Source organism: Diabrotica undecimpunctata, chromosome 6 (genome assembly GCF_040954645.1).
Source record: "Diabrotica undecimpunctata isolate CICGRU chromosome 6, icDiaUnde3, whole genome shotgun sequence".
Lineage (NCBI taxonomy): Eukaryota > Metazoa > Arthropoda > Insecta > Coleoptera > Chrysomelidae > Diabrotica > Diabrotica undecimpunctata.
Window position 1 is genome coordinate 23,352,192 of NC_092808.1, and position 18,866 is coordinate 23,371,057.

An 18,866-nucleotide genomic window follows, 5' to 3' on the forward strand; every position below is an offset into this window, starting at 1 on the left:
GAAGTCGCAAATGGTAATAAAACCTTTAATGCAGCAGCGCTGATGGCATGGTATTCATGAGAAAGTGAGATCCAAAATTCAAACAGTTTGTCCTTGTCGTATTAAAGCTTTAGTCTGGAATCACAGGACAATTCTGTCCTGACCCAGTCATATTGCTCCATATCTTCGGAGAAATATTTCTGAAAGTGATCGCTCAATGATAACATGTGTCGTGTAAACATATTTTTTTAAAGAGGGATCAAGGATTTCTATCGATTTTTCTTGTAGAATACCTTGTAAAGCAGGGATGTAGTCAATTTCCTGATTTTCCAATTTTCTCTTCCATAAGAGCAACTTCTTCTAAATCCCCAAAGTTTATCTGCCAATTGCAGGATATGAGTATTGTTTCCCTGCAAAGACTTATTAAGATCATTTAATTTGTTAAATATTTCACAGAGGTATGTTAATTTTATTATAAACTATGAATTAATAAAGTTTTACGCATCATCATGTGATTCTGTATGCAGATACGTGTAAAATTCATTTCTTTATTCGTATACACGTGTGAGTACGTTGCCTTTGGACAGCCAACGAGAGTTGCAATACCTAATAACTTAAAGAAGTGTGCTCGGCCCCTATTTCTTCACAAAGTTTATGGAAAAGTCTTGATTTCACGGGTCGTGTTTTAATGTAGTTCACCACTTTAATAATGCTATCCATCACAACACTTAATCCAGGTGTAACGTTCTTTGCTGCTAAGGCCTCTCTATGAATGACACAATGTGTCCATTTTAGACTTGGAACCTTGATTTTGATGAGAGCTTGTAGTCCTCCATACTGTCCAGACATCGCTCGGGCACCATCCGTACACACGCCTACAAAGTTATCCCAGTCACATATGAGTTTAAAATCTCGAATAAATCAGTAGCTTTACAACTTTCACATAATTTTCTGCAAAATAACAAATCCTCCATACACTTGTTTCTTGTATGTACCGTACACAACATATAAATTGAGCATCATTACTATTAGTCGCCCCGTCCAGTGGAATGGCAAATAAACCTGACAGTTTCCCCACAATTTGCTTATTAATATCTCCTGCCATGTCGTAAATACGGCGACTAGCCGTATTATTTGAAAGAGGTACATTTTTTATTTCTTTAGCTGCCGATTCTACAATCATCACTGTTATAAAAACCATATCAACCGCTGCAGGTAAGATCAGTTCCTCAGAGATCGTATGTGGTTTTTTACATTTGGCAACACTATAAGCTACCATGTAAGAGGCGAGCAATGCTTTGGTAGGAATTGATGCTCTTAAACCAAAGCCGTGGTCAGATGTTTTAGCTCCAGCAATTTTTTTACAAAAGAGGCTCTTAGCTTAATTTATAAATGTCTGTGTGTTGATTCCAAATGCCGTTTTAGTTTATTGGGAAGCATACTTTCAGCTGCCAACACTTTGTGACAAACAACACATTGTGAAAGTTCTACATTCCCTTTAGTAACGCAGATAAATCCAAAATATAAATGTGTATTAGTCGTCATATTTCCTATATTTCTTGTTTTTACTTAAATTAATATTATTGTTCTCGCCCGATTCTTCACTTCGTTTTCTATTCTTTTAAATATAAGTATTCGTTGTTGATAATAAAAAATTATCCGATTTTCGTGGACCATCGGATAATTTTCGGATTGAACAATTTTTTGAATAATTTCGGATAATTCAAGGGCCTGTCGACTTGATGTTATATCTGTTATTTGATTTATTTATTAATACACATATTTGATACTCATTGAAAATCAAATAAATAAATATATTTTCTGTATTCAAAGTCCTCGCTGATACGCGACGCCCCTGGAACAACGCAACGACGTCCCAAGGCGTCGCGGCGCACAGTTTGGGAAGTCCTGTCCAATCTGATATTATACCGTTGTTTGAAACATTTTATTGCACTGGTGACTTTAGTCTTAATTTGTTAAATACTGATTGTCCTGATACTAAATATCTGATTTTTGTTTAACAATGCGGATACATTAAGTCATAGATTAGCCGACTAGAATCACATCTTAGTACCGCAATTCTTATTGATTATATTCTAACTAGAAAACGATTATCAATTGATGATATGATCATGGAATATGTTGATCTCAGTAACCATAAGTTGTTGACCATAAACTTTAAGTAATAAACCATACCATATTTTATGAAGAGTTACAATCTCTACCTTGGAGAGATATTTTGGATATTGAGAGTATTGATGAAAAAATTGAATTTTTGACTAATGTAATACGCTTACTGAATCGTCATGCTTTCTAAGTAATCTATAAAATTTCGAAAAATTGAGCAACATGGACGACTGATACTTTACTTATTATGTAAAGAGAAAGGAACAAAGTACTGAGTTTATACAAAAAATACAAAAACATGCAAACTTGGGAGGAAAACAAAACGATTAGAAATATAACATTAGAAATTTCCTTCTTGGTGAAACTAAATTCAAATTTTTAGCACTGCGCTTTCTACAACTTGCAAAGTAGATAGATTGATGAATAAGTCGGCAAGGGAATCTACATTTGTATTCCACATGTCGTTCATCACGGCAAAAATTCTTAGTGTTTGTCATGTTTGTCCAGTGTCGAATATTTCGCAGCCATGACTTCCTCTTTCTACCTATTCCCTTTTTGTCATCGACTCTACCCTACATGATGACCTGCAGAAGACTATATTTATCATTCCTCAGTATGTGTCCAAGGTATGCAGTCTTGCGTACTTTTATTGTTCTCAACAATTTTTTGTCTCGACCCACTTTTCTCAGCACTTCCTCATTGGTGACCCTGGCAGTCCATGGAATTCTCAACATTCTCCGGTATATCCAAAGTTCAAAGGTTTCAAGCTTCTTAACTATTTGCGCTTTTAATGTCCATGTTTCTACCCCGTACAATAGTTGCGACCAGACGTAACATTCAACAAACCTCAGTCTCAGCGCAGTATTCAGATTTTTGTCACAGAACAATTGCTTGGATTCTAAGAACGCTGCCCTTGCCATTTCTATTCGTACCCTGATCTCTTGGTCTGGATCTAATTCTGTGTTGATGTAAGCTCTCAGATATTTAAATTTTGTTATTCTCTCTATTTGCTGTCCACCAAGAGTTAGTTCTTCATTATTTATTGGACTCCTTGATACGATCATAAATTTGGTCTTATCTGTGTTCATGTCAAGTCCCATTTGAATGCATTCACTATTTATTGCATCTAGTAAAGTTTGTAGTTCTTCTATACTCTCAGCCATAATTACCGTGTCATCTGCAAATCTCATGGTGTTTATGATTTCTCCACCAATTCTTATTCCCTCTTTTCTTTCCCATAAGGCTTTTCTGAATATGACCTGTGAGTACACGTTGAAAAGCGTCGGAGACAAGACGCATCCTTGCCTAACCCCTCTCGCAATCGGTATATTATTTGTTTCTATATCGTTCACCTTTACTACTGCTTTCTGGTTCCAGTATACAGCCTTAATAAACTCAATGTCTTTTTTGTCTAAATTAATGTTTTTTAATTCATCTATTAACTTCATATGCTGCACTCGGTCAAAGGCCTTCCTAAAGTCTATGAAGCATACATAGACACTCATACATACAGCACTCTTGCTATATTCCCGACATTTCTGCAAAAGTACCGTCAACGCAAATAATGCCTCTCTTGTATCCATGCCTTCTCTGAAGCCAAACTGCGTTTCATCTATTTTTTATAAATTCGGTTTTGAACAATTTTCAAGAGAATCTTTAAAGGGTGGCACATTAGGCTTATCAATCTATAGTCATTACATGATTTGGGATTGTTGTTTTTTGGTAGAGGTAAAAATATCGATTTAAGCCATTCTTCCGGGACGTTGTCCTCTACATATATGTGGTTGAGAATTCGGGTGAGTCTCTTTATATTACCGTCATCTAAGGCTTTTAACAGTTCAACTGGAATTTGATCAGGACCCGGTGCTTTTCCTTGTTTTGCATTCTGTAGGGCATTCTTTACTTCTGAGGGTAAAATTTGCAGGTATTGTTCTTCTTCACCCATATCTTGTTCATTTTCCCTCTCGTCATGGAACAGATGGATTATATATTGTTCCCATACTTCCTTTATTTTGCTCTCTTCAGTAAGTATTCCTCCATTATTATCTCTTCTTATGAGTGTTCTTCTTTGTCTGGTGTTGCCTGTAAATTCTTTCATTTTTTTATGTAAGTTTGAGGTGTCATGTTTGTTGCTGAGTTCTTCCAGTTCCTGGCATTCTTTGTTCATCCATTCCTCCTTAGCCTTTTTGATTTCATATTTGATTTTATTCTTGATGGTTTTATATTTATTTTCATCTTTATTTTTGTATTTTCGTTTTTCAGTTATTAGCTCAACTATTTCCGGTGTCATCCAGTCTTTTTTAGTGGTTTTCTCTTCTTCGCCTAGGACCTCTTTTCCCGCTTTTAGTATGGCTTTTTTCATATCTGCCCATTCAACGCTTCCTTTAGTTAATTTATTTATCTCTGCGTTTAGTTGCTGTTGGCAATTGTCGTCTTTTAGGGTTTTGATGTTTATTTTATTTATTTTGGTCGACTGAGTAAAGAAATAAAACAACTGAGTAAAGAAAGACGGTTTTAGATTTAATTTCAATGCAAAACATCTACCATCCGCTTATACGTATTTTACCCTTATTAGGTATAATCAGAGCAACATATTCAGAGAGCCTCTCATTTTGTATTTATAATACCCGTTACAAGGCTCAAAGCTCTTCGATCTTAAATCCAACAATCTCCTCAACAGTAGTAAAAACAAAGTCATTAATTAATTCTGAAAACCATATTTAACATTGAATAAACAATAAACAAAATGACAAAATAGCGGAGAAAGGCGATGGATAGGGACGACTGGAGAGAAATTGTTGAGGAATCTAGAACCCACGTAGGGTTGTAAAGCCAGAATGGTGATGAAAGAAAATAATCAAGATGTTGGAGCCCTGAGGTTAGATTTCTATTTAGTTTTTTTTTTTAAATCGTATGAAAACACTTTTATTTGTGATTCGGTACTACGGTTTAAATCTTAATTTACTGTAGATGTTATTGGACAACCCGTAGGCTTCCAAAAATTAAAAAATCACGTTCATAAAATATGTATACCAAGTGATAGTATCTAAAAAAGGCAAAAGATGAAAAATAACTCCAAAAAGGACTGAGTGTACCAAAAAATAACAAAAAATCTAATGTTTGACAAATTATTGTAATGCATGAACTAAGTGGATGAGGATTTAAAGACATTCGATATATTCGAAACGAAGTTTACAAATGTCCAGTTTACTTAAATTAAAGATTATTATTCATACATTGTTAAGTTGGCATTAAATTAAATTCTAAATGCTCAGTTATTGTTAAAGACTTACCGTTTTAAAACAGTGATTTCATTTTAGCTTTACGCCAAACAGGTAGATAAAAGATTTCTTTCTCACAGGAAACGCATTCTATCCATCATTACAATGCAAATTCGAAACAATGAAAAATAAAATCATTCTAATTGTTTTCCTTCGAGGTCGTCGCACCACTAATTGGCGAATGCGACGATCATTCTATTAAAATTTTGGCATCTATTGTTCGGGAGAATATATATGTTGATTTATTTCATCTTGCAAAAGAGAAAGTAAAGAAGTTTAGCTAATGATTAATTATATCTTAGAACTAAAAAGAAATACTCATATGATATAAAAGTATGATTTGTTTCCATTTGAAGACCAGCTGTGAAAATATTTATGAAATTAATTAAATTTAATAAAGCATAAAAGGTTTTATTATGATGCTATTTATATTTGAACACCGTTGCTTTATTAAGAAAATTTGAAATACTGTAAATAACAGTACCTATTGGTTAAAAACAGCAGTTTAATATATTAAAATATGCATTTTTTGGCAGAATGATATGACTTATGGTAAAAATCTTTAAAAGAACTAACAACACTGGCGACCAAAGTATTGTACGACGTACGATCTGTTGATAACTTGTACACATTTCTAGAAAAATTTCTTATTATAGTAGAAACAACTGACTAGAACGATCGGAAACGGCATCCAAATCGATCACTGTTGAAAGCATATTCTTCTTCTAGTTTTATTGCCGTTATCGATCGATGGATATTATTTTGGCTACCATATTCGCTATCGTGACTTTAACACCTTCTGTGACCAGTTTATTTAAACAATTTACTAACATTAAAATTGTCTAATATAATTTATTAGAAAACCGACAACTGTTTTCTAAAGTAAAAGACAAGACACCAACTGTAATAAAACTAATGTTATCTACAAACTGCCTTTTTTGGATTGCCAGAGTTGTTATGTTGGCCAAACTTCTCAATGGCTAAACCAAAGGGTCACACAACACAAAAGTGACTGCACAAAGAAGAAGAATACATGTGCGGCAGTTGACCATTACTTAAAAACTGGGCATCAATTTGACTACTCAAATGTCAGGGTTCTACAGCAAGAGAACAATTACAAAAAAAGATTGTTTTTAGAAATGTGTCATATTAATAAAGAAAAATATGCAGTAAATTATAAGGCAGACACGGGACAGTTGAGCAATATCTACTGTAATATTCTTAGTATGTTCAAATAATTTTTGTTTACAATTATATTTTAAGTCACCCTGTATATTTTTAATGTGTAATTTTATTTGTTTTAATTGTTTCTTAGTTGTTTTTTTTTGCTAATAAAAAAGAATTTAATGTAATTACTAGTGATTAGGTGCTTTAACCAATATTGTCAGTACTGTTTTGAATATATTATGTACAACATTTTAAAATATTTTTAACTCTAAATCTGTAAGTAAATCATTGTTTATTTGCACCTGATATTTATATACATTTTAACCATATTTCAGTTGTCTCCTGATGAAGCTGACAAAAAATCAACGAAATATAGAGTAACAAAAGAAAAAAGAGTTTTGTTTTTTAAATAACAGACCGCATACCCGACACACCAATCCAATAAATTGTTATATATATATATATATATATATATATATATATATATATATATATATATATATATATATCATGAGTTCCAGAACCACTAGGTTTCAGTTCAGATTGTGCGCAGTTCTTGATGAAATTGTGTAGTTTACGAGAAATTTTACTTTCACTGGTTTTGAATGTCACTGATAAACTTTTTAAAGCATTTTGTTTTTTATTCTATTGTAATCTTTACTTTTTATGTCCTAGAGCTCTGGAAATAATTCCCATTGCGATATTAAGTCTACGGTTTCCTGTTTCAACCAACACTTTTTATAAATCCATAAAAATAAGTATCCAGACACTGGCCAGCTACTTGCTGAGAGCGACTATGTAAGTAACTTGCGCTTGCGGATGAACTCTCGAGACGTGTCTACACAAGTCTGAGAGTCTCTCGTAAGAAATGTCGCAAGTTAACTTGCTAGTGGATTGGTGCCCTTAGCAATTAAAGCAATAAGAAAAAATTCAGAAGATTTCTACTAAATATTTGAAAGCAAAATTCAGATTCTCGCTCAAATCTGTGCCATCTACGATATTCAAAGCATTAAATATGTCTTTTCTATATCTGTTAGCAATTATTTATATGTGGTCTAAGAGAACAGAAGATTATAAGAGAAATTAAAAATAATATGTTGTTACATATAAGCTATATTTATTATTAGCCGAAACATAGATTTCTTCTTCTTGTAGGGCTTATCTGTTTCGGATGTTGCCGACCATCTTGGCAATCTGTAATTTGCACACTTAGAACAAAAACTGGATAACTTTGGACGATGAAATAATTGGGAAAAATAATAGTTTTGGGTATATAGGTCGGTCTTAGCTAACTCTTGTTCTTCCGACCCCGAATGGCTATTAGGTTACGAGGGCAGACGGGTCATTATACTTCTTTCTACTACATTCTCATTCACCGAGTGATTGCCGGTATAAGCAATCCCCCATAACTGACCAACGGCTTAGGGCGGATGAGTTGGTGAGTGGTAGGGCACTTTTTTGTCCTGGGGTTGAGAAATTGACCTCAAAGGCGGATGAACCTATATATGGTCAACGGCATAAGGATGTAGAAGGCAACGGGAAACCACTACATTAAAGATCGCCAGATTTCCCTAGACTAATGACCATGCAAAGCACAACTACACAATTGGCCCCCAGTCCGTGGCAAACCTTAGATGGTCAGGGGGTGCTAAGAATCCCCACGAAGAAGGCTACGACCCACCCGAAGTGGAAAGATTTAAAAATAAACAAATCATACAAATTGGAACCTGGAATGTCAACAGTATATCTGAAGCCGGCAAAATCCACAACACCATCCAAGAAATAAATAGACTTGACATTAGTATCCTTGGCATCAGTGATATGATGTGGCCTAATTCAGGAACGATAAAAATTGACAACAAGACTATATACTACTCAGGTAACAATCAAAGACAGCATTGGAATGGAGTTGGTATCATCGTAAGCGAAGGTATAGAAAAATGCATTAAAAACGTGGTCTACCACTCGGATCGTATGCTATTTCTACAATTACATGGAAGTCCAATCGATATCAATATCATACAGGTATATGCTTCAACAACTGATAAACCCGACACTGAAATTGAAGAGTTCTACGGAGACCTACAAGGACGAATGCAGCTTACAAAAAGCATGAAATATCGATAATAATGGGAGACCTCAATGCATAAGTGGGAAAAGGTAGATCTGAGAATATCATTGGAAAACATGGATTAGGTCAGCGAAATGAAAGAGGCGATAGGCTGTTTCAATTTTGCCAAGAACAGAATATTACTATTATGAATACATGGTTCAAATTACCTGCGCGCAGACTATATACATGGAAATCGCCACAAGACAATGATAAAAATTGCGTTAGAAACCAAATAGATTAAATCATGATCAACCAAAGATACCGAAATAGCATAAAAAGCGCAAAAACTTACCCCGATGCAGATGTCCCTTCCGACTACACCTTGCTCGTCGCCAAATTCAAAAACACGTTGAAAAGCATAAAAAGAAAGAAGAGAGAACAGAAATCAGACATGAGCTTACTCAAGGATATAGAAACGAGACAGAAGATATCACAAGAATTTAACCACGAATGTCGAGAACTTAAAAACAGACAAAGGGAAAATGATGTACCAGAAGAATCCGACGACTTAAACCAAATATGGAAAGAACTTAAGACTGTATTTCTAAAAGCTGAAGACCAACTTAAATACACGAATCAAAGAAGCAAGAAACCATGGAAGCTTAATGAAATATTGGAAATGATGAATGTGAGACGACAACACAAGAACAAAGGCTGGAATAAATATAAAGAAATACAAAGACTAATAAGAAAAAAAATAGTGGGAGCAAAAGCACAGTGGCTTGTAGAAAATTGCGAAGAGATAGAAGACCTACAGAATAAACATGATGATAGACTTCTCCATAAGAAAATTAAAGAAATGTGTGGGATCAGAAACGCTAGGCAGTGTGGCACAATAACAAGCACGGATGATAGAGTCCTGACCACAATAGAAGAAATAAGCGTTGAATGGCGAACATACATACAAAACCTATTCTCAGACGATAGAACAATAAATATTGATAGACAAACACACATCGAAAATAACGACTTGCCCATCTTAACATTAGAAATAAAATACGCCTTAAAAAATATGAAAACCGGAAAAGCCTCTAGACCTGACTACGTTCATAGTGAAATTATACAACTTTTGGAAGAAGACAATTTAGAACTATTATCAAGACTCTTCAACAGTATATACAAGACTGGTACAATTTCACAAGATTGGTTAACGAATTGGGTAACGACTTTCGATTAATAAGTCTCATGCCCATATTCTGAAGCTATTTCTAAAAATTATCCATAACAGAATTTACAAAAAATGCGAAGAAGATATGGGTCCGGAACAATTTGGTTTTCGAAACGGTATGGGAACTCGAGAAGCTTTGTTCAGTTTCATTGTTTTCATGCAAAAGTGTCGGGATCAACAAAAAGAGGACTACTTGAGCTTTATAGATTATGAAAAGGCTTTTGGCAAAGTCAAACACGATCAGCTAATAGAATGCTTGCAAAAAAAGAACCTGGATCCAAACAACATTAATACAATACGTGAACTCTACTGGAACCAAAACGCCTCTGTTAGAACTAAAATGGGTGATACTGAAACCATAAACATCCAAAGAGGAGTTAGACAAGGTTGTATACTATCACCATTATTATTCCACTTGTACTCAGAGGACACCTTTGCACATGATCCAGATGAAGCATAAGAAGGAATAAAAGTCAATGGAAAAATCGTGAACAATATCAGGTATGCCGATGATACAGTACTGATTGCTGGCAGTGAAGAAGACCTACAAATTCTGTTAACCAAAGTAGTGCGAGAAGGAGAACTATACGGCCTTAAGGTGAATGTAAAAAAACCAAAACAATGGTAATTTCAAAAAAACACACACCGGTTATAAACATACTAGTCAACAACAATCTAGTTGAACAAGTGAAAAAGTTTAAGTATCTAGGCTGTTGGATACATGAAACCTTAGACCAAGAACAAGAGGTTAAATGTAGAATAGAATAGGCAAGAAACACCTTCTTAAAGATGCGACAGTAGCTCACTACCCGTAATCTTGATTTGTCCCTACGATCCCGCATGATAAAGTGTTATGTATATAGTGTACTATTACACGGCGTGGAAGCTTGGACGTTAACAGTCAGCTCGTTACGACGTTTAGAGAGCTTTGAGATGTGGGGATTTCGTCGTATGCTGAAAATTCCATGGACCGACCGCGTTAGAAATGAAGAACTTTAAGGCGTATGAATAGAGAACCTGAACTCACAGAAATTGTCAAGAAGCGTAAAACGTCTTATCTTGGACTCATATTTAGACACGACAGGTATAATTTCCTTCAGCTTATTATAGAAGGGAGAATAGAAGGCAGACGCGGCCCGGGTAGACGACAAATGACCTGGCTGCGCAACATCAAAGATTGGACAGATATTAGACTTTCAAAGTTTAATAAGCAAAGCCCAAAATAGGGAAGACTTTGCAGAGGTCATCGGCAACCTTCGCTAAGAAGACAGCACCTAAAGAAGAAGGTCGGTATTACAATGTAATGGAAAAATAGATGGATATGCATGTGGTAGAAATTTAGGGTGTAAGGGATGAAGTGGAAGTAGGCGAGTAGTGTGGTATGTGACAGAAAGATTCCAGTGAAACTGAAAGGAAAATTTTATAAAACTGTCATGAGAGCAGCTATGATATGCGGAACTAAATGTTGAGCAATTAAATAGAAAGAGAAACAACGAATGCTTGTGGCGGAAATAAAAAAACATAGATATATGACCAGAGTGAGAAAAAGTATGAAAATAAGAATGAGTATATAAAGGCGAAGTCTAAGAGTGGCACCAATTGATGTCAAAGTGGGACAGCATAGATTAAGATAGTTCGGGCATTGGCGAGAAGACAATCACACAATACGAAGAATTGCTGATTTATAAGTTCCTGAAAGGAACGGAAAGGAAATAGAAGAGAAAGACAAAAGAAGAGAACGGGGAGATCCATAGACAGACCATGCTGGTAAAAGGGTTTAGTATTGATGTGAACCAAAATAGAAATTTATAGGGAATATCGTTAAAGAAGCGGGCCCAGATTAGAGATAAATTCAAAGAGAATGATGATGTCTAAGAAAGGAATATTATAAAGATATTGGGTTAAGGATGATGACTTTTAAAGACTTCAACATACCGATTAATTGGTCATTAATTGATCAGTGTGTTCTGCCAGTAATTACCTACGGTGCGAAAACACTGTTGATAACAAAAAAAATTGCTTCAAAACTAAGAATAGCGCAAGAAGGATAGCGTGCAGTGATAGGTGTAACAATAAAATACCACAAAAGAAGACCTACGAAACAGAACCAGAGTTACAGATATTGTGGAGAGAGCTTGCAGATTGAAAGGGAGGTGGGTTGGCCACGTGAAGGATGAAGGATGAAAGGTAGACACGTAAGTTAACCGAATGGAGATCAAGGATAGATAAACGAAACAGAGGAATACCACCTACACGAGTGGCAAGATAATCTGCGAAAGATGACGAAAAATTGGATACATACTGAACAAGACCGTGCACTCTAGATACAAACAGGGGAGGCCTATATCCTGCAGTGGACTTTAAGGACTGATGATTATGAATAAGTTATGGGTATAAGATAGTTACGAAATGGTATAAATCATCACTCATATTGATAGATAGTTATAGTTAGTTGTTTGGTATTTTAGTTCGTCCTAATTCTCGACTAAACCCATTTATGAACCGTGGGTTTCTTAAATTGCTTGAACATTTATGAAAGGGTGGTATATTTTGACACAAACAATAAAATTGATCCTTAAATAATATCTAAAATAATGTTTTTATAAACTTTTAATTTTACAGGAAAAGTGAAGTTACGTATTGATCATGATGTTTCGATTAGTTATAAAAATCGAAACTGCTTATATTACACATATAGTGAACAATAGTTCCTCGGTAATCTTAACAAAGAAAGTTGCGATTCGTGTGCATTAATATGATTATAAAAGAACAATTAGTTCCAGCCCGTAATCAAATGCGATTTAGAAACAAAATACTTTTAAATAATTAATTGAAGATTGCGAGTGAAATAGTAAAATAGTTATACATGTTGTTTAATAACTATTTTACGGCACTTTTGTTTTTCAAACAATGAAGCAGAGTCGTGGAAAACTCCTTATTCGTTTATTTCCTTTGTATTTGAACGTATTCGGTTTTAATGGACAGTGACAATAACACTATGACGCAATGCAAAGAAATTCAATGTTTCAGGTAATATAAGAACTAGAAGTACCAAGAAAGGAGATACAATTAATAGAAACAACAAAAAACGAAATCACGTGAAAAGTTTCTGAAATTCTTTTCATGTAGCTTATTTAAATTAGATATTATGTTGTATGGGATTAAACTAAAATTGATTGTAATGAAATTATATTTTACATTTGCTTTCAAATCAGAAAATCCAAAAAATTTGTTCATTGAAATTAAAACGTCAAAATAAACGCATTTTAAACAAACAGTTTGGTTAATTCTCAATAAAATTGTTCAATCATATAAAAAGTATGTTCTAAATCTTTGTAAATATTAAAGTTTTATATGTACTTATTTCTACTGACAAAAATTGAATGTATTTTCGAAATTTGAAGAAAACTAAAAATATCTCGGAAAGTAATTAGTTTAGGTATAGAGAATGCTATACAAAAATGAAAGAGTATCATAAATACAATATTTCTAAAAAATAAAATATGGGGTGATCCGCTTAAAAAAATTGTCAAAATCGTAATTTTATTTTGTAGTTCACCCTGTATACAAGTTTATGTCAATGATTTCAATTAAACTTAATTTAAAAACTAAAATATATTGCTTACTTTATAATATAAAATAAATAATTGTTTATGCATTACTTCCTTATATACATGGTGTTGATTTCATAGGGAGTTCGAAAAAAAAAATGGTAAAAAAAAGTTCCTGTAGTTTGGCTGTATATCATATATAACAAAAAATTTTATTAAAAATCCTTTATAAAAGGTATATAATTTGATTAAATTATATAACTTTTATAAAGGATTTTTAATACAATTTTTTGGGCATAATTTGTTAAATACTCTGCATAGTAATGCAAAACTCAATGGTATAAGAACAAGAATTATGAGAGCAATATAAATTTGAAAAAATATATAGGGTGTCCTATTAAAAAACTATGTGTTTGATATATCACGTAGTTATTAATCACCCTGTAGAATTCCACATATTTTTCAAGTATGGAGATTATCATTGCTTACATTTTTTCTAAATAAGGTTTTTGGATACTCTATACCATAGTATGGAAGAAGAGCTCACCACACTAGAAATTATTCCTACTGAAGATGCGAACAGGAAATGGCATATGTTAAAAGATGCTCTTATACGCAAATGTGAGACAACACTAACACCTAAGCTGATCAAGAACAAAAATATATAAAACCAAAGAGAAAGATCAGAGATGCAAAGGAAAGATGGTATAGTGACAGATGCGAAGAGATTAAACAGTTGGTAGAAAAACATGATAACTTAAACCTTCATAAAAAAATTAGACAAATAACAGGCACTAATATTAAGAAAAAATCAAACATACTGCTGGATAAAAACGGCAAAATAATTATAGACGTCGGTGACAGGCTTAAAAGATGGCAGGAATATATTCAAGAGCTATTTAAAGACGAACAGATAGTACTAGAGCAGGAAAAGTTCGACAACGGCCCATACATAACAGAAGATGAGGTATTAGAGGCGATAAAGCGAACAAAGAACAACAAGGCAACAGGTCCTGACGAAATACCTGTGGACATAATACGGTTAATAGAAGAACAGCAAATTGGAATATTGGTCGACTAATTCAATACAATACACAGTACAGGAATCATTCCCAGAGATTGGCTGATGTCAGCATTCATAACATTACCAAAAAAACCAAATGTAAAAGAATGTCAAGACCACCGGATAATAAGTTTAATGAGTAATACGCTCAATATATTTTTAAAAATTATACACCGGAGAATACACAACAAGCTTGAGCAGGACATAAGTGATACACAATTTGGATTTAGAAATTCACTGGGAACGAGGGCAGCCCTGTTCGCTGTGAATGTACTTGTGCAAAGGTGCATGGATGTTAAACAGTCAGTATATACGTGTTTCTTGGATTACAACAAAGCCTTCGATAAGGTCAGACATAACCGTCTTATCGAATTACTTGAAAAGAAAAACTTAGATATGAGAGACATCAGGAACATTAGCGTTATCTATTATAATCAGATCGCTGTGTTAAAAGAGAACAACGTCTTTTCAAATGAAATACAGATTAAGAGGGGCGTCAGGCAGGGCTGTGTCCTATCTCCTACTTTGTTCAATTTGTATTCAGAGGAAATAATCCAGGAAGCACTAGAAGAACTAACTATGGGAATAAAAGTAAATGGCCGACCAATTAATAATATACGGTTTGCCGACGACACTATTTTATTAGCGGAATGTCTTGAGGATTTACAACAAATGGTTGACAGAGTGGTAAAAGTCAGTGAAGAAAACGGACTGTCTCTCAACACAAAAAGACACAATTTGTGGTAATTACAAAAGCCCAACAGCGCCAAGAAAACATAACAATACATGGAGAACAAATTAAAATAGTTGAAAAATATAAATATCTAGGTACAATAATACAAATAAATACAACTTTGAAGTCGTCAAAGAATTCAAGTACCTGGGAGCGATAATAACATCTGAAAATAAATATGAAAAGGACGTGGCAGCCAGGATCATTGCAGAAAACGGGGCATATTACTCATTAAGGCTGTTTTATCGGTGCATCAAAACCTAGGGACAGTGTTTTCTCTGTTATTTACTGACAAAATGTCTCGAAATTTGGACACGTTATTCGAAATTATGTTGCCTTTAAACTGATGGTTTTACTTTTTTTATTTTTTTGAAACTTCTGTTGAAAAATTGGAATATACTGTCTACCGTTCTATTATAACCAAACTTTTTACGCCCATCACTCGAAAGAGTTTTTTTTTCTGTAATCGTTGATTTTTGTTTCACCTTTCTGTGTTCAGTAATAATCGAGAAAAGCGTGTTCCAACTTTAAAGAAAATTGCTAAAAATACTGAAATCTAATAGTGAAACGTGTTACTCATCATTGGACTTAGTTTCATCGTTATCGCCTTCGTGACGTCAAATCTCATGAACGTACGGTCAGTTAGTTCGTGTTAAAACTAATTTGAATGGAGAATAATGTATTTGTTGTCATTAAACTACCCGTCGGCCGGCGGCACTGAGTACAGATGGTCTCGCGTAAGCAGTGTAGAAAAGTAAGTAATACGCCCATTTCAAATCGCAGTTGGCTTGAACTGCTAAAACAGCCTTAATGACCGTACTTAAATAAAAAATACTCTCAATACCAGCAAAAATAAGAGTGTACAAGACAATAATTCGTTCCACAATAACGTATGGAAGCGAGACATGGACTCTGAACCAGCGGGAAACGACAAAATTACAAAAGGTACCGGAAAGAAAGATATTGCGGACTATCTATGAGCCTTGCATAGAAGAGGCAAACAGGAGAATGGAGAAGCAGACACAATGATGAACTCCAGACAGTATATGAAGGTGAAAATATAGTACGCTACATTAAAGCAAACCGAATAAGATGTGCGGGCCACGTACTAAGATCGAGTGACGAAAGTCTCCTGAACGCCACATTCTGGGAAAGGCCCGATGGCAGAAGGTCAGTTGGTCGCCCAAGAAAGAGATTGAAGGACGCAGTAGCCAGTAGTGATCTACGCAAAATGGGAATACAGCAATGGGAAATAGCATCTCAGGACCGACAACAACGGAGGGTATTAGTAAACGCGACCAAGACTCACATCGAGTTGTAGAGCCAAATGATGATGATGATGATGGGTACAATAATTAACGAAAATAATGAGTACACAGAAGAGATTAAGGCAAGAATAGGACAGGCAAGAAATTCTTTCAACAAACTGAAAAAAGTACTCTGCAGCAGGGACATTTCAATTTCTTTAAAGATAAGACTTCTGAGATGCTACGTGTTCTCCGTATTATTTTATGGGTTGGAGGCTTGGACATTAAAGAAAGATGTTTCGGACAGATTAGAAGCCTTGGGGTTATGGGCCTACAGAAGGATATTAAGAATAAATTGGGTGGATAGAATCACGAATGTCGAGGTGTTGAGAAGAATGGGAAAAGATAAAGAGGTTTTAAATACAATTAAAGTCAGAAAAGTGCAATATCTGGGACATGTCATGTGGGCGAGCGTTATAACTTGTTGCAGTTAATAATGCAAGGAAGAATACAGGGTAGAAGAAGTCGCGGAAGAAGACGCATCTCCTGGTTAAACAATTTGAGAGCTTGGTTTAACTGCACTTCTGAGAGCAGCGGTATCGTATAAAAACTTTTTTGATAAGATTTATATATGATTTGAGCTGAGTTTGACTTTCTGTTAAAACTTATAATAAATACAAAAATACAGTAAAAATTACAGTTTTATTTAACTTCATATACTTTATTGATAATAACTTTAATCACCAACAGCCGATTTAAAAAAAAATATATATAAGCATTGTATTTGCTAATTTTTTGCGAAAAATAAGTTAAATTATTTCCGAAATCTAAAACTAAATAAAAAAAAATTATCCCATATCGCCAAAATTGTATATATTCGACAAATATATGAACCTTTACAGTTTTTCTTTCAGTTATAATTTATTAATAATAAAAAAGTTGTGACTGGCTGAATGGCAAATGCCTATGCCAAAAAAAAAAAAAAATATTAATTAATATGTTATCTTACCTTTGTGTGCTCGTATGAAGTAAATTTTAGTAAGTTTCTAAAATAAACACACAAAAATCACCAAAATAAAAAATTCTACAGTCAACAATAAAATCCAAAGATTAAGGGTGCTGGATGCATTTTTTCTTTATGATTGCGGTTCAAGTCAATCACAACGAAGACGATATTCGCGTTTCTTCCGGCACACCAGCACAAACCGCTCACGCTCACGGTGATCGAATGTGCCCGTTACCTCTTCTTACAATATACAGTTCTTACGGGACTTTCGTCGACTACTGTTGCTCGGTGATCAGTGGCGTATAAAGAAGATGTAATCGAGATGAACTCTTTTCATTCCTCATGAATACATTCAATTATGTTACTTAACCCGATGACGGTTACCTAAATTTTTGGTACACGCGTCATATGTCGATCTAATCACACTTTTTCTTTGTTATCATTGAATATTTTATTATAATTTTTTTTGTTAAATATTCTTGAATAATATTTTCTACTCTCAGACAAATCGGGATTTCGAAAGATTATTGGGATTTCGATTTTTCTTTCCGGGTTTTTTTTGGCTTTGAACTTGTTTTATTTCTAGTAATGAATGGAATATTGCATACGATTATTGTTATGTATTTTACAGAGATTTACAAATATATAACATAAAATATACATCATCATCATTTATCACGATCACTGCTGGACATAGGCCTCCCTTAAACTCCTCCATTCTTTGCGGTTTTGTGCTCTTTCTTGCCAATTTTTGGTGATACGCATGATGTCGTCACCCCAACGTGTAGGTCGTCTTCCTCTACTACATTTTTCTGCTCCTGGCCTCAAATTTGTGATTTTACTTGTCCACCGTGAGTCATGGATTCTCGCTACATGGCCTGCCCAATTCCATTTTAGTTCCGCTATGCGTTATACGATATCAGTAATACTCGTCCTTCTTCGCAGATCTTCGTTTCTTATTCGGTCCTGCAACGTCACACGTTTGGTTATTTCTACTGATTCTTATTTTATGACCCAAATACATATATTTCTCCTCCAGTTCTACCACTTTATCTTGAATAGTTAAATGGTTATTGGGGACCATATTTGTCATAAACTTAGTTTTGGTTCATTCTTGTTCATTTAGAGGACCACCATCGAACATGCAGGGTAAAATCAAAGTCAGAAGAAGCATAGGAAGACGTAAAATCTCGTGGCTACGCAATCTCCGTGAATGGTTTGGATGCAGTTCAATTGAGCTATTCAGGCGCGTAACCAACAATATTATAATTGCCAGAATGATTTCCAATCTCCGATAGGAGCGGAACTTGAAGAAGAACATCGAACATGCAAAGTCTAATTCATTTAACATATCTGCGACTTCTCCTAAATCATCTGTGATAAGGACAATGTCATCTGCGAAACGGAGATGGTTAAGATTTTCGCCGTCTA

The 18,866-nt window shown here is 34.4% G+C and overlaps 1 protein-coding gene across 1 annotated transcript in view; it reads right to left on the bottom strand.

Annotated features, from left to right (window-relative positions):
- cyr (cypher) overlaps window positions 1–17,686 on the bottom strand; it is a 50,829-nt gene extending 33,143 nt beyond the window's left edge. The window contains exon 1 of the mRNA XM_072534457.1: window positions 17,439–17,686. The gene's annotated coding sequence lies outside the window, so the exon portion shown is untranslated. The remainder of the gene's footprint in view (window positions 1–17,438) is intronic.
- Window positions 17,687–18,866: the final 1,180 nt, after the last annotated feature.